Source organism: Mustelus asterias, unplaced genomic scaffold, assembly GCF_964213995.1.
Source record: "Mustelus asterias unplaced genomic scaffold, sMusAst1.hap1.1 HAP1_SCAFFOLD_1632, whole genome shotgun sequence".
Taxonomy (NCBI): Eukaryota; Metazoa; Chordata; class Chondrichthyes; order Carcharhiniformes; family Triakidae; genus Mustelus; species Mustelus asterias.
The window spans coordinates 63,415-79,118 of record NW_027591577.1 but is presented as its reverse complement, the minus strand read 5'-3'; the positions used below and the strand labels follow the sequence as shown (position 1 = coordinate 79,118).

Sequence of the window (15,704 nt, the reverse complement as noted above, 5' to 3'; positions counted from 1 at the left end):
AGGGGATCTGGTTGGTGCAGTGTATAATGGGGATCAGTGTGTGGGGATCTGGTTGGTGCAGTGTATAATGGGGATCAGTGTGAGGAGATCTGGTTGGTGCAGTGTATAATGGGGATCAGTGTGTGGGGATCTGGTTGGTGCAGTGTATAATGGGGATCAGTGTGTGGGGATCTGGTTGGTGCAGTGTATAATGGGGATCAGTGTGGGGATCTGGTTGGTGCAGTGTATAATGGGGATCAGTGTGTGGGGTCTGGTTGGTGCAGTGTATAATGGGGATCAGTGTGTGGGGATCTGGTTGGTGCAGTGTATAATGGGGATCAGTGTGAGGGGATCTGGTTGGTGCAGTGTATAATGGGGATCAGTGTGTGGGGATCTGGTTGGTGCAGTGTATAATGGGATCAGTGTGTGGGGATCTGGTTGGTGCAGTGTATAATGGGGATCAGTGTGTGGGGATCTGGTTGGTGCAGTGTATAATGGGGATCAGTGTGTGGGGATCTGGTTGGTGCAGTGTATAATGGGGATCAGTGTGGGGATCTGGTTGGTGCAGTGTATAATGGGGATCAGTGTGTGGGGATCTGGTTGGTGCAGTGTATAGTGGGGATCAGTGTGTGGGGATCTGGTTGGTGCAGCGTATAATGGGGATCAGTGTGAGGGGATCTGGTTGGTGCGGTGTATAATGGGGATCAGTGTGTGGAGATCTGGTTGGTGCAGTGTATAATGGGGATCAGAGTGAGGGGATCTGGTTGGTGCAGTGTATAATGGGGATCAGTGTGAGGGGATCTGGTTGGTGCAGTGTATAATGGGGATCAGTGTGAGGGGATCTGGTTGGTGCAGTGTATAATGGGGATCAGTGTGTGGGGATCTGGTTGATGCAGTGTATAATGGGGATCAGTGTGTGGGGATCTGGTTGGTGCAGTGTATAATGGGGATCAGTGTGAGGGGATCTGGTTGGTGCAGTGTATAATGGGGATCAGTGTGAGGGGATCTGGTTGGTGCAGTGTATCATGGGGATCAGTGTGAGGGGATCTGGTTGGTGCGGTGTATAATGGGGATCAGTGTGTGGGGATCTGGTTGGTGCAGTGTATAATGGGGATCAGTGTGAGGGGATCTGGTTGGTGCAGTGTATAATGGGGATCAGTGTGCGGGGATCTGGTTGGTGCAGTGTATAATGGGGATCAGTGTGAGGGGATCTGGTTGGAGCAGTGTATAACGGATCAGTGTGAGGGGATCTGGTTGGTGGTGTATAACGGATCAGTGTGAGGGGATCTGGTTGGTGCAGTGTATAATGGGGATCAGTGTGAGGGGATCTGGTTGGTGCAGTGTATAATGGGGATCAGTGTGTGGGGATCTGGTTGGTGCAGTGTATAATGGGGATCAGTGTGAGGAGATCTGGTTGGTGCAGTGTATAATGGGGATCAGTGTGTGGGGATCTGGTTGGTGCAGTGTATAATGGGGATCAGTGTGTGGGGATCTGGTTGGTGCAGTGTATAATGGGGATCAGTGTGTGGGGATCTGGTTGGTGCAGTGTATAATGGGGATCAGTGTGAGGGGATCTGGTTGGTGCAGTGTATAATGGGGATCAGTGTGTGGGGATCTGGTTGGTGCAGTGTATAATGGGATCAGTGTGTGGGGATCTGGTTGGTGCAGTGTATAATGGGGATCAGTGTGTGGGGATCTGGTTGGTGCAGTGTATAATGGGGATCAGTGTGTGGGGATCTGGTTGGTGCAGTGTATAATGGGGATCAGTGTGTGGGGATCTGGTTGGTGCAGTGTATAATGGGGATCAGTGTGTGGGGATCTGGTTGGTGCAGTGTGTAATGGGGATCAGTGTGATGGGATCTGGTTGGTGCAGTGTGTAATGGGGATCAGTGTGATGGGATCTGGTTGGTGCAGTGTGTAATGGGGATCAGTGTGATGGGATCTGGTTGGTGCAGTGCGTAATGGGGATCAGTGTGATGGGATCTGGTTGGTGCAGTGTATAATGGGGATCAGTGTGTGGGGATCTGGTTGGTGCAGTGTATAATGGGGATCAGTGTGAGGGGATCTGGTTGGTGCAGTGTATAATGGGGATCAGTGTGTGGGGATCTGGTTGGTGCAGTGTATAATGGGGATCAGTGTGTGGGGATCTGGTTGGTGCAGTGTGTAATGGGGATCAGTGTGATGGGATCTGGTTGGTGCAGTGTGTAATGGGGATCAGTGTGATGGGATCTGGTTGGTGCAGTGTATAATGGGGATCAGTGTGATGGGATCTGGTTGGTGCAGTGTGTAATGGGGATCAGTGTGATGGGATCTGGTTGGTGCAGTGTATAATGGGGATCAGTGTGATGGGATCTGGTTGGTGCAGTGTATAATGGGGATCAGTGTGTGGGGATCTGGTTGGTGCAGTGTGTAATGGGGATCAGTGTGATGGGATCTGGTTGGTGCAGTGTGTAATGGGGATCAGTGTGATGGGATCTGGTTGGTGCAGTGTGTAATGGGGATCAGTGTGATGGGATCTGGTTGGTGCAGTGTGTAATGGGGATCAGTGTGATGGGATCTGGTTGGTGCAGTGCGTAATGGGGATCAGTGTGATGGGATCTGGTTGGTGCAGTGTATAATGGGGATCAGTGTGTGGGGATCTGGTTGGCGCAGTGTATAATGGGGATCAGTGTGAGGGGATCTGGTTGGTGCAGTGTATAATGGGGATCAGTGTGTGGGGATCTGGTTGGTGCAGTGTATAATGGGGATCAGTGTGTGGGGATCTGGTTGGTGCAGTGTGTAATGGGGATCAGTGTGATGGGATCTGGTTGGTGCAGTGTGTAATGGGGATCAGTGTGATGGGATCTGGTTGGTGCAGTGTATAATGGGGATCAGTGTGATGGGATCTGGTTGGTGCAGTGTGTAATGGGGATCAGTGTGATGGGATCTGGTTGGTGCAGTGTGTAATGGGGATCAGTGTGATGGGATCTGGTTGGTGCAGTGTGTAATGGGTTGTCGTGTGTAGCCAACGTTGACTACCTGATACGCTGCAGGAAAGGATGTCCCGAGGCATGGTACATTGGGGAAACCATGCAGTCGCTACGACAACGGATGAATGAACACCGCTCGACAATCACCAGGCAAGACTGTTCTCTTCCTGTGGGGGAGCACTTCAGCAGTCACGGGCATTCAACCTCTGATATTCGGGTAAGTGTTCTCCAAGGCGGCCTTCACGACACACGACAGCGCAGAGTCGCTGAGCAGAAACTGATAGCCAAGTTCCGCACACATGAGGACGGCCTCAACCGGGATCTTGGGTTCATGTCACACTATCGGCGCGGCATGGTGGCACAGTGGGTTAGCGCTGCTCCCTCACAGCGCCAGGGACCCGGGTTCGATTCCCGGGGGCACGGTGACACAGTGGGTTGGCGCTGCTGCCTCACAGCGCCAGGGACCCGGGTTCCATTCCCGGGGGCACGGTGACACAGTGGGTTAGCGCTGCTCCCTCACAGCGCCAGGGACCCGGGTTCGATTCCCGGGGGCACGGTGACACAGTGGGTTAGCGCTGCTCCCTCACAGCGCCAGGGACCCGGGTTCGAATCCCGGGGGCACGGTGACACAGTGGTTAGCACTGCTGCCTCACAGCGCCAGGGACCCGGGTTCGAATCCCGGGGGCACGGTGACACAGTGGTTAGCACTGCTCCCTCACAGCGCCAGGGACCCGGGTTCGAATCCCAAGGGCACGGTGACACAGTGGGTTAGCACTGCTCCCTCACAGCGCCAGGGACCCGGGTTCGAATCCCAATGGCACGGTGACACAGTGGGTTAGCGCTGCTGCCTCACAGCGCCAGGGACCCGGGTTCGATTCCCGGGGGCACGGTGACACAGTGGGTTAGCGCTGCTCCCTCACAGCGCCAGGGACCCGGGTTCGATTCCCGGGGGCACGGTGACACAGTGGGTTAGCGCTGCTCCCTCACAGCGCCAGGGACCCGGGTTCGATTCCCAGGGGCACGGTGACACAGTGGTTAGCGCTGCTGCCTCACAGCGCCAGGGACCCGGGTTCGATTCCCGGGGGCACGGTGACACAGTGGGTTAGCACTGCTCCCTCAGAGCGCCAGGGACCCGGGTTCGATTCCCGGGGGCACGGTGACACAGTGGGTTAGCACTGCTCCCTCACAGCGCCAGGGACCCGGGTTCGATTCCCGGGGGCACGGTGGCACAGTGGTTAGCGCTGCTGCCTCACAGCGCCAGGGACCCGGGTTCGATTCCCGGGGGCACGGTGACACAGTGGGTTAGCACTGCTGCCTCACAGCGCCAGGGACCCGGGTTCGATTCCCGGGGGCACGGTGACACAGTGGGTTAGCGCTGCTCCCTCACAGCGCCAGGGACCCGGGTTCGATTCCCGGGGGCACGGTGACACAGTGGGTTAGCGCTGCTCCCTCACAGCGCCAGGGACCCGGGTTCGATTCCCGGGGGCACGGTGACACAGTGGGTTAGCGCTGCTCCCTCACAGCGCCAGGGACCCGGGTTCGATTCCCGGGGGCACGGTGGCACAGTGGTTAGCGCTGCTCCCTCACAGCGCCAGGGACCCGGGTTCGATTCCCGGGGGCACAGTGACACAGTGGTTAGCGCTGCTGCCTCACAGCGCCAGGGACCCGGGTTCCATTCCCGGGGGCACGGTGACACAGTGGTTAGCGCTGCTGCCTCACAGCGCCAGGGACCCGGGTTCGATTCCCGGGGGCACGGTGACACAGTGGTTAGCGCTGCTGCCTCACAGCGCCAGGGACCCGGGTTCAATTCCCGGCTCGGGTCACTGTCTGTGCGGAGTCTGCACATTCTCCCCGTGTCTGCGTGGGTTTCCTCCGGGTGCTCCGGTTTCCTCCCACAGTCCAAAAGACGTGCTGGTTAGGGTGCATTGGCCATGCTAAATTCTCCCTCAGTGTTACCCGAACAGGTGCCAGAGTGCGGCGATGAGGGGATTTTCACAGTAACTTCATTGCAGTGTTAATGTAAGCCTTACTTGTGACTAATAAATCATTTTCTTTTGTTTATATCCAATTCAATCCAATCCAAGTCCACTTCAGAGTCTCAGCAAGTGAGACATTCCCGATCCAAGCCGACAAGACAGGCCTCCCACTTCCTGTCTTGGGCTTGATCTACATGATCCAAGCTGATTGGAGCAGGCATTGCTCCTCCTCCAAGGCTTGATTTGCATCTTAGCCAAAAGGCCGAGATACCGCTTTTAAAAATTGCTTCAAATGAAGCCTCAATGTAACGTCATGACTTCAGCCAAGCGCAGGGCAACAAAACTACACTTGATCTTAGCCAAAAGGCCGAGAAACAATCAATAAACTTTTTTGTAATTTCAAAAATATACTTCATTCATAAATACTCTGAAATAAACCATTGCAGAAACGACATTTCCAATAATCACAAAGAGTGCTAAAAAAGATCAGTCCTATTTACAATACTTCACGGTGCTCTGTTCCAAGACGTTACATTCATTACAGTTCAGTTCTTCAACAAACTATATACATCCATCAGATTTCACTGTGTGCTGTTTTTACAGATTAGCACACAGTTACACAGGCCGAGGGTTTTCTACAGTTCTACAGCCCCTCGGTCCGCCTTGGTTGAAAGGCTTTAAACGGTGACCTTGCCCCATTGTGCTTTACAGCGGCTGCCCCAAGCTTGAGAGCGTCCCTCAGCACGGAGCCCTGGAAGTAGTCCTGGGCGGCACGGTAGCACAGTGGTGCTGCTTCACAGCTCCAGGGACCTGGGTTCGATTCTCGGCTTGGGTCACTGTCTGTGTGGAGTTTGCACATTCTCCTCGTGTCTGCGTGGGTTTCCTCCGGGTGCTCCGGTTTCCCCCCCACAGTCCAAAGATGTGTGGGTTAGGTTGATTGGCTATGCTAAAAATTGCCCCTTAGAGCCCTGAGATGCGCAGGTTAGAGGGATTAGTGGGTAAATCTGTAGGGATATGGGGGTAGGGCCCGGGTGGGATTGTGGTCGGTGCAGACTCGATGGGCTGAATGGTCTCCTTCTGCACTGTAGGATTCTATGATTGGAATGTGCCAGTCTGCAACACTCAGTCAAGGATAAATCTTTGCACTGGAAGATCAGCAGGTTTCAGGCGGACCAAAGAGCTTTCTTCACCACTGATGACCCACTTTAACTTTAAGCTGCAACCCCGACCACTTGCCTGGGCTTGCAAAATCTCACTGACTGTCCTGGTGAGGACAGTCTCTTTAACCTGTGCTTAACCCTCTCTCCACCCAGATTGTCTGCACCTGTAAAGACTCGCATTCCAACCATTCTTCCCATTCCAATCTGTTATTATCCTGTAATTGTGTCTTGGCCGCTATTCGCCGTGTTTGTGAACCCACCTTCACTGTCATGTAGGGATATGGGGGTAGGACCTGGGTGGGATTGTGGTCGGTGCAGACTCGATGGGCCGAATGGCCTCCTTCTGCACTGTAGGGGTTTCTATGATTTCTCCTGACGAAGGAGCAACGCCCCGAAAGCTCATGATACCATATATTAACATTGGAACGGTACGGGGAAGATTAGCATGGCCCCTGCGCAAGGGTGACACGCAAATTCGTGAAGCGTTCCATACCTTAAAAGTGGCCAAATAAACCTGTTGGACTTTCACCTTTAACCTTTAACCTGGCGTTGTCACACTGAGCTCACCCACCCCAGTCTGTCAGAGCAGCACTGGGCGGAGCCAGCGCCGCGCAGGCGCAGTCCCATCAGCGTGGGCGTGGCCGGAACGGTGCAGGCGCAGTCTCGCGTGGCGCCAGTGGGCGGAGCCAGGACGACGCGTGCGCGGGAGTTCAGGATCAGGGAACGTCAGAGTGGCGCAGGCGCCGTCCACAGGCGGCGCCGCGCAGGCGCAGTAGCCTCTGTGCGGGCGGGGCCCGGCTGACGCAGGCGCAGTAGCCTCAGTGTGGGCGGGGTCAGCGTCGCGCAGGCGCATTCCGGGCTGCCGGGCCATCGGTTGAAACGGCTTCGGGCGTCGTCTCCTGAGGCAAATGGAGCAAATGTATAGAAACCCTATAGAAACCCTATAGAATATATATAGAAACCCTATAGAATACATATATATACCCTATAGAAACCCTATAGAATATATATAGAAACCCTATAGAATATATATAGAAACCCTATAGAATACATATATACCCTATAGAAACCCTATAGAATATATATAGAAACCCTATAGAATATATATAAACCCATAGAAACCCTATAGAATATATATAGAAACCCTATAGAAACCCTATAGAAACCCTATAGAATATATATATAAACCCTATAGAAACCCTATAGAATATATATAGAAACCCTATAGAATATATATATAGAAACCCTATAGAATATATATATAAACCTATAGAAACCCTATAGAAACCCTATAGAATATATATATAAACCTATAGAAACCCTATAGAAACCCTATAGAATATATATAGAAACCCTATAGAAACCCTATAGAATATATATATATATAAACCTATAGAAACCCTATAGAAACCCTATAGAAACCCTATGGAATATATATAAACCCATAGAAACCCTATAGAAACCCTATAGAATATATATAAACCCTATAGAAACCCTATAGAAACCCTATGGAATATATATAAACCCATAGAAACCCTATAGAAACCCTATAGAAACCCTATGGAATATATATAAACCCATAGAAACCCTATAGAAACCCTATAGAATATATATAAACCCTATAGAAACCCTATAGAAACCCTATGGAATATATATAAACCCATAGAAACCCTATAGAATATATATAACCCCATCGAACCCCTATAGAAACCCTATAGAATATGTATAACCCCATCGAAACCCTATAGAAATCCTATAGAATATATATAACCCCATCGAAACCCTATTGAAACCATATGGAATACATATAACCCCATCGAAACCCTATAGAACCCCTATAGAATATATAAACCCATATAAACCCTATAGAATATATATATAAACCTATAGAGAGACCATGGAAACCATATAGAAACCCTATCGAATATACATAAACCTATAGAGAGCATATAGAAACCCTATAGAAACTGTAGAATATATAAGTCTGTAGAGAGCCTATAGAAACCCTATAAAACCCCTATAGAAACCCTATAGAATATATGTAAACCTATACAGTGCCTATGGAACCACTAGAACCCCTATAGAAACTATAGAATATATAAGTCTATAGAGAGCCTATAGAAACCCTATAAAACCCCTATAGAAACCCTATAGAATATATGTAAACCTATACAGAGCCTATGGAACCACTAGAACCCCTATAGAAACTATAGAATATATATATATGTATAAAGATATAGAGAGTGTATAGAAAACCTATAGAAACCCTATAGAATATATAAACCTATAGAGAGCATATAGAAAACCTATAGAATATATAAACCTTATAGAGAACCTATAGAAACTCTATAGAATATATACACCTATAGAGACATATAGAAACCCTATAGCATATATATATAGCCCTTATAGAGAGCATATAGAAAACCTATATAATATAATAACATATAGAGAGCATATAGTAACCTTATAGAATATATATAAACCTATAGAGAGCATATAGATACCCAGTAGAATATATAAACCTATAGAGAGCATATAGAAACCTATAGAAACCCTATAATATTTATAGTCCTATAGAGAGCATATAGAAACCACATAGAATATGTAACCTTTAGAGAGCCTATAGAAAGCCTATCGAATATATATAACCTACAGAGAGTCTATAGAAATCCTATAGAATTTCTATTCCTATAGGGAGCCTATAGAAACCCAATAGAAACTCTATAGAATATATATAAACCTATAGAGAGCATATAGAAACCCCTATAGAATATATACACATATAGAGAGGCTATAGAAAGCCTGCAGAACCCCTATAGAATATATATAACCCTACGGAGATCCTATAGAACCCCCTATAGAATATATATGTAAACATGTAGAGAGCTATAGAAAACCATATAGACAGTCCACAGAAAGCCTGTAAACCATATAGGAAAAATATATAAACCTATAGATAGTCTATAGAAACCATATAGAAAAGATATAGACAGCCTATAGAGGCCATAGAAACCATACATTCACCGCGCGATGGGACAGTGAGTTCCACACATTCAAAATTCACAGATGACGCTAAGATGAGTGGCAGAGCAAAGTGTGCAGAGGACGCTGGAAGTCTGCAAAGGGATATAGATAGTCTAAGTGAGTGGGCGAGGGTCTGGCAGATGGAGTACAATGTTGGTAAATGTGAGGTCATCCATTTTGGTCGGAATAACAGCAAAATGGACTGTTATTTAAATGGTCAAAAATTGCAGCATGCTGCTGTGCAGAGGGACCTGGGTGTCCTTGTGCAGGAATCTCAAGGAGTTGGTTTGCAGGTGCAGCAGGTAATTAAGAAATCATAGAAACCCTACAGTGCAGAAAGAGGCCATTCGGCCCATCGAGTCTGCACCGACCACAATCCCACCCAGGCCCTACCCCCATATCCCTACATATTTTACCCACTAATCCCTCTAACCTACACATCTCAGGACACTAAGGGGCAATTTTAAGCATGGCCAATCAACCTAACTAACGCTCACATGTTTGGAATGTGGGAGGAAACCGGAGCACCCGGAGGAAACCCACGCAGACACGAGGAGAATGTGCAAACTCCACACAGACAGTGACCTAAGCCGGGAATCGAACCCAGGTCCCTGGAGCTGTGAAGCAGCAGTGCTAACCACTGTGCTACCGTGCCGCCCTTCTTAAGGCGTGTCGCCTTAAGAAGGCAAATGGAATTTTGTCCTTCATTGCGAGAGGGATGGAGTTTGAAAACAGCGAGGTTATGTTGCAGCTGTATAAGGTGCTGGTGAGGCCACACCTGGAGTACTGTGTACAGTTTTGGTCTCCTTACTTGAGAAAGGATATACTGGCACTGGAGGGGGTGCAGAGGAGATTCACTCGGTTGATTCTGGAGTTGAGAGAGTTGGCTTATGAGGAGAGACTGAGTAGACTGGGGCTATACTCATTGGAATTCAGAAAAATGAGGGGAGATCTTACAGAAACATATAAGATGATGAAGGGAATAGATAATAGAACATAAAACATAGAACAAATACAGCACAAACAGGCCCTTCGGCCCACAAGTTGCGCCGGTCATGTCCCTACCTACCTAGGCTTATATATAGGCTTACCTATAACCCTCAATCCTATTCAGTCCCATGTACTCATCCAGAAGTCTCTTAAAAGACCCTATCGAGTTTGCCTCCACCACCACTGACGGCAGCCGATTCCACTCACCCACCACCCTCTGTGTGAAAACCTTACCCCTGACATCTCCTCTGTACCTACCCCCCAGCACCTTAAACCTGTGTCCTCTCGTAGCAGCCATTTCAGCCCTGGGAAAAAGCCTCCGAGAATCCTCCCAATCTATACCTCTCAACATCTTGTACATCTCTATCAGGTCACCTCTCATCCTTCGTCTCTCCAAGGAGAAAAGACCGAGCTCCCTCAGCCTATCCTCATAAGGCATGCCAACCAATCCAGGCAACATCCTTGTAAATCTTCTCTGCGCCCTTTCAATCATTTCCACATCCCTCCTGTAATGAGGCGACCAGAACTGAGCACAGTACTCCAAGTGGGGTCTGACGAGGGTCTTATAAAGCTGCATAATTATCTCCCGACTCCTAAACTCAATCCCTCGATTGATGAAGGCCAGCACACCATATGCCTTCTTAACCACCTCCTCTACCTGCGAGGCCGATTTAAGAGTTCTATGGACCCGGACCCCAAGGTCCTTCTGATCCTCTACACTGCTAAGAGTCTTACCCTTGATATTATACTCCTTCATCCCATTTGACCTGCCAAAATGGACCACTACACATTTATCCGGGTTGAAGTCCATCTGCCACTTCTCCGCCCAGTCTTGCATCCTATCTATGTCACGCTGCAGCTTCTGACATCCCTCCAGACTATCCACAACACCACCAACCTTCGTGTCGTCGGCAAACTTACCAACCCATCCCTCCACTTCCTCATCCAGGTCATTTATGAAAATGACAAACAGCAAGGGTCCCAGAACAGATCCCTGGGGCACTCCACTGGTGACCGACCTCCATTCAGAAAAAGACCCATCTACAACCACTCTCTGCCTTCTGCAGGCAAGCCAGTTCTGGATCCACAAGGCAACAGCCCCTTGGATCCCATGCCCTCTCACTTTCTCGAGAAGTCTTGCATGGGGGACCTTATTGAACGCCTTGCTGAAGTCCATGTAAACCACATCTACCGCTTTTCCTTTGTCAATGTGTTTAGTCACATTTTCAAAGAACTCCACCAGGCTCGTAAGGCACGATTTGCCTTTGACAAAGCCGTGCTGACTACTTTTGAGCATACTAAACTTCTCTAAATGTTCATAAATCCTGTCCCTCAGGATCTTCTCCATCAACTTACCAACCACTGAGGTTAGACTCACCGGTCGGTAATTTCCTGGGCTATCCCTAATCCCTTTCTTGAATATAGGAACCACATCCGCAATCCTCCAATCTTCCGGAACCTCTCCCGTCTCCATCGACGATGCAAAGATCATCGCCAGAGGCTCTGCAATCTCTTCCCTCGCCTCCCACAGTAACCTGGGGTACATCCCATCCAGTCCGGGCGACTTATCTATCTTGATGCTGTTCAAAATTTCCAACACATCCTCTTTCTTAATGTCCACATACTCAATCTTTTCAGTCGACCTCAATCCTGTAGTACAACCACCCGGGTCTTTTTCCACCGTGAATACCGAGGTAAAATATTCATTAAGCACCTCTGCTATTTCTTCCGGTTCTGTCCAGACTTTCTCACCTTCACATTTTATAGGTCCTATTCCTTCACATCTCATCCTTTTGCTCTTCACATATTTATAGAACGCCTTAGGATTCTCCTTAATCTTAACTCTCGTGACCCCTTCTGGCTCTCCTAATTTCTTTCTTAAGTCCCTTCCTACAAGCCGTATACTCATCTAGATCCCTATCATCACCTAGCTCTCTGAACCTTTTGTACGCTTTCCTTTTCTTTCTCACTAGGTTCAGCGCAGCTTTCGTGCACCACGGTTCCCGTATCCTACCAACACCTCCCTGTCTCATCAGAACGTTGTCATGCAGAACTCCAGACAAACATTCCTTGAAAATCTGCCACCTTACTTCGGTACTTTTCCTCGAGAATGCCTCCTTCAAATTTACGCCTCTAATCTCCTACCTGATGGCTTCATATTTCCCCTTACTCCAGATAAACATTTTCCTAGCTTGCCTGATCCTATCTCTTTCCAGTGCTAGCGTAATGGAGATAGAGTTATGATCACTATCCCCAAGATGCTCCCCCACTGAGAGATCCGACACCTGTCCAGGCTCATTAGCCAGTACCAAATCGAGTACAGCCTCTCCTCTTGTAGGCTTGTCCACATGCTGTGTCAAGAAACCCTCCTGAACACACCTAACAAACTCCTCCCCATCCAAACCCCTTACCCTAGGGATATTCCAATCGATGTTTGGGAAATTAAAGTCTCCCATCACGACAACCCTGTTATTACTACATCTCTCCAGGATCTGTTTCCCTATCTGCTCCTCCACCTCCCTGTTACTATTGGGCGGCCTGTAGAAAACACCCAGCAAAGTTATCGACCCCTTCCCACTCCGAACTTCCACCCACAGAGACTCCGTAGACAATCCCTCCACGGCTTCCACCTTCTCTACAGCTGTGACACTCTCCCTGATCAGCAGTGCCACTCCCCCCCCTCTTTTGCCTCCCTCTCTGTCCTTTCTGAAACATCTGAAACCCGGCACCTGAAGTATCCAGTCCTGTCCCTGTCCCCAAGTCTCCGTAATGGCCACCACATCACACTTCCAAGCATCGATCCACACTCTCAGCTCATCCACTTTATTCACTACACTCCTGGATAAGATAGAAGCAGGGAAGTTGTTTCCACTGGCAGGTGAAACTAGAACTCGGAGGTATAGCCTCAAAATAAGGGGAAGCAGATTTCGGACTGAGTTGAGGAGGAACTTCTTCACACAAAGGGTTGTGAATGTGTGGAATTCCCTGCCCAGTGAAGCAGTTGAGGCTCCCTCATTGAATGTTTTTGAGGCAAGGATAGATAAATTTTTGATCAGTAAAGGAATTAAGGGTTATGGTGAGCGGGCGGGTAAGTGGAGCTGAGTCCACAAAAAGATCAGCCATGATCTTATTGAATGGCGGGACAGGCTCGAGGGGCCCGATGGCCTACTCCTGCTCCTAGTTCTTATGTTCTTATCACGCACTGCGAGAAGTAGTTCCTCCTCATCTCAGTTTTACCCCCTCTTCACCTATACCTGCGACCTCTTGTTCCAGATTGCCCCACAAGGGGAAACATTTGGTCCACATTTACTCTATCAACGCCTTTTAAAATTTTACATACCTCGATCAGATCCCCTCTCGTCCTTCTAAACTCCAGCGAGTACAACCCAAACTGTTTAATCTCTCCTCATACGTCAACCCTTTCATCCCCGGAATCGATCTGGTGAACCTCCTCTGAACTGCCTCCAATGCCATCACACCCTTCCTCAAATAAGGAAACCAAAACTTTGTTCTGGGCTCTGGTCAGACCCCATTTGGAATATTGTGAGCAGTTTTGGTCCCCGTATCTAAGGAAGGATGTGTTGGCCTTGGAAAGGATCTAGAGGAGGTTCACAAGAATGATCCCTGGAATGAAGAGCTTGTCGTATGAGGAGTGTTTGAGGACTCTGATTTGATTTGATTTATTATTGTCACATGTATTGGGATACAGTGAAAAGTATTGTTTCTTGCGCGCTAAACAGACAGCATACCATTCATAGAGAAGGAAAGGAGAGGGTGCAGAATGTAGTGTTACAGTCACAGCTAGGGGTGTAGAGAAAGATCAACTTAATGCGAGGGAGGTCCATTCAAAAGTCTGACAGCAGCAGGGAAGAAGCTGTTCTTGAGTCGGTCGGTCCGTGACCTCAGACTTTTGTATCTTTTTCCCGACGGAAGAAGGTGGAAGAGAGAATGTCCGGGGTGTGTGGGGTCCTTAATTATGCCGGCTGCTTTTCCCTGAGGCAGCGGGAAGTGTAGACAGAGTCAATGGATGGGAGGCTGGTTTGCGTGATGGATTGGGCTACATTCACAACCCATTGTAGTTCCTTGCGGTTTTGGGCAGAGCAGGAGCCCCAGACCAAGCTGTGATACAACCAGAAAGAATGCTTTCTATGGGGCATCTGTAAAAGTTGGTGAGAGTCGTAGCTGACATGCCAAATTTCCTTAGTCTTCTGAGAAAGTAGAGGCGTTGGTGGGGCTTTCTTAACTATAGTGTCGGCATGGATCAAAGGTTTTGGGGGAAAAAACGGGAGAATGGGGATGAGAAACCTATTAGCCATGATTGAATGGCAGAGCAGACTCGATGGGCCGAGTGGCCTAATTTTGCTCCTACATCTTATAAAACTATAGAAATGTAACAAAGTATAGAGCTTGTATAAGATGCCTCAATGTACAGTAAGGACGTTATCCCTGTGTAATGCACTGAAAGTGGGATTTCTGTTCCAGGTAAGGCTGGGATGGGAAGTGCACCAAGCAAAAGGAGTTCACACCGGAGGGGGCGCGCTCCCCCGGGGAACACGGATGGCGAGCGTCCACCCAGAAGGAGGGGCACCGGGCAGGAGGAGGCTAATCCGACACGGAGATCAGGTAGGCGGATTGGCAGGCTTCCTGGATCAGTATCCCATTACCCCACCCCCCACAGTCTCAAAACATCCACCCCTGGAGTTCAGACGAATGAGGGGGGATCGACAAAACAAAGAAAATTACAGCACAGGAACAGGCCCTTCGGCCCCTCCAAGCCTGCACCGACCATGCTGCCCCCGACTGAACTAAAACCCCCTACCCTTCCGGGGACCATATCCCTCTATTCCCATCCTATTCATGTATTTGTCCAGACGCCCCTTAAAACTCACTACCGTATCCGCTTCCACTACCTCCCCCGGCAGCGAGTTCCAGGCACCCACCACCCTCTGGGTAAAAAGCTTGCCCCGTACATCTCCTTTAAACCTTGCCCCTCGCACCTTAAACCTGTGCCCCCCGAGTAATTGACTCTTCCACCCTGGGGAAAAAGCTTCTGACTATCCACTCTGTCCATGCCCCTCATAATCTTGTAGACTTCTATCAGGTCGCCCCTCAACCTCCGTCGTTCCAGTGAGAACAAACCAAGTTTCTCCAACCTCTCCTCATAGCTAATGCCCTCCATACCAGGCAACATCCTGGTAAATCTTTTCTGCATCCTCTCCAAAGCCTCCACATCCTTCTGGTAGTGTGGCGACCAGAATTGAACACTATATTCCAAGTGCGGCCTCACTAAGGTTCTATAAAGCTGCAACATGACTTGCCAATTTTTAAACTCAATACCCCGGTCGATGGAGGCAAGCATGCCGTATGCCTTCTTGACTACCTTCTCCACCTGCATTGCCACTTTCAGTGACCTGTGTACCTGTACACCCAGATCCCTCTGCCTATCAATACTCTTAAGGGTTCTGCCATTTACTGTATATTTCCTATCTGTATTAGACCTTCCAAACTGCATTACCTCACATAGAGACTTATAAAATTCTAACAGGACCAGACAGGGTAGATGCAGGGAGGATGTTCCCGATGGTGGGGGGGAGTCCAGAACC

The 15,704-nt window shown here is 49.0% G+C and overlaps 2 non-coding genes across 2 annotated transcripts; one reads left to right on the top strand and one right to left on the bottom strand.

Annotated features, from left to right (window-relative positions):
- Positions 1-5,116: 5,116 nt before the first annotated feature.
- LOC144488523 (U2 spliceosomal RNA) lies at positions 5,117-5,303 on the bottom strand. The gene has a single exon (XR_013496614.1). It is a non-coding gene; the product is annotated as a U2 spliceosomal RNA (small nuclear RNA).
- A 1,174-nt stretch (positions 5,304-6,477) lies between these two features.
- LOC144488524 (U6 spliceosomal RNA) lies at positions 6,478-6,581 on the top strand. Its single transcript, XR_013496615.1, has one exon. It is a non-coding gene; the product is annotated as a U6 spliceosomal RNA (small nuclear RNA).
- The last annotated feature ends 9,123 nt before the right edge of the window (positions 6,582-15,704 follow it).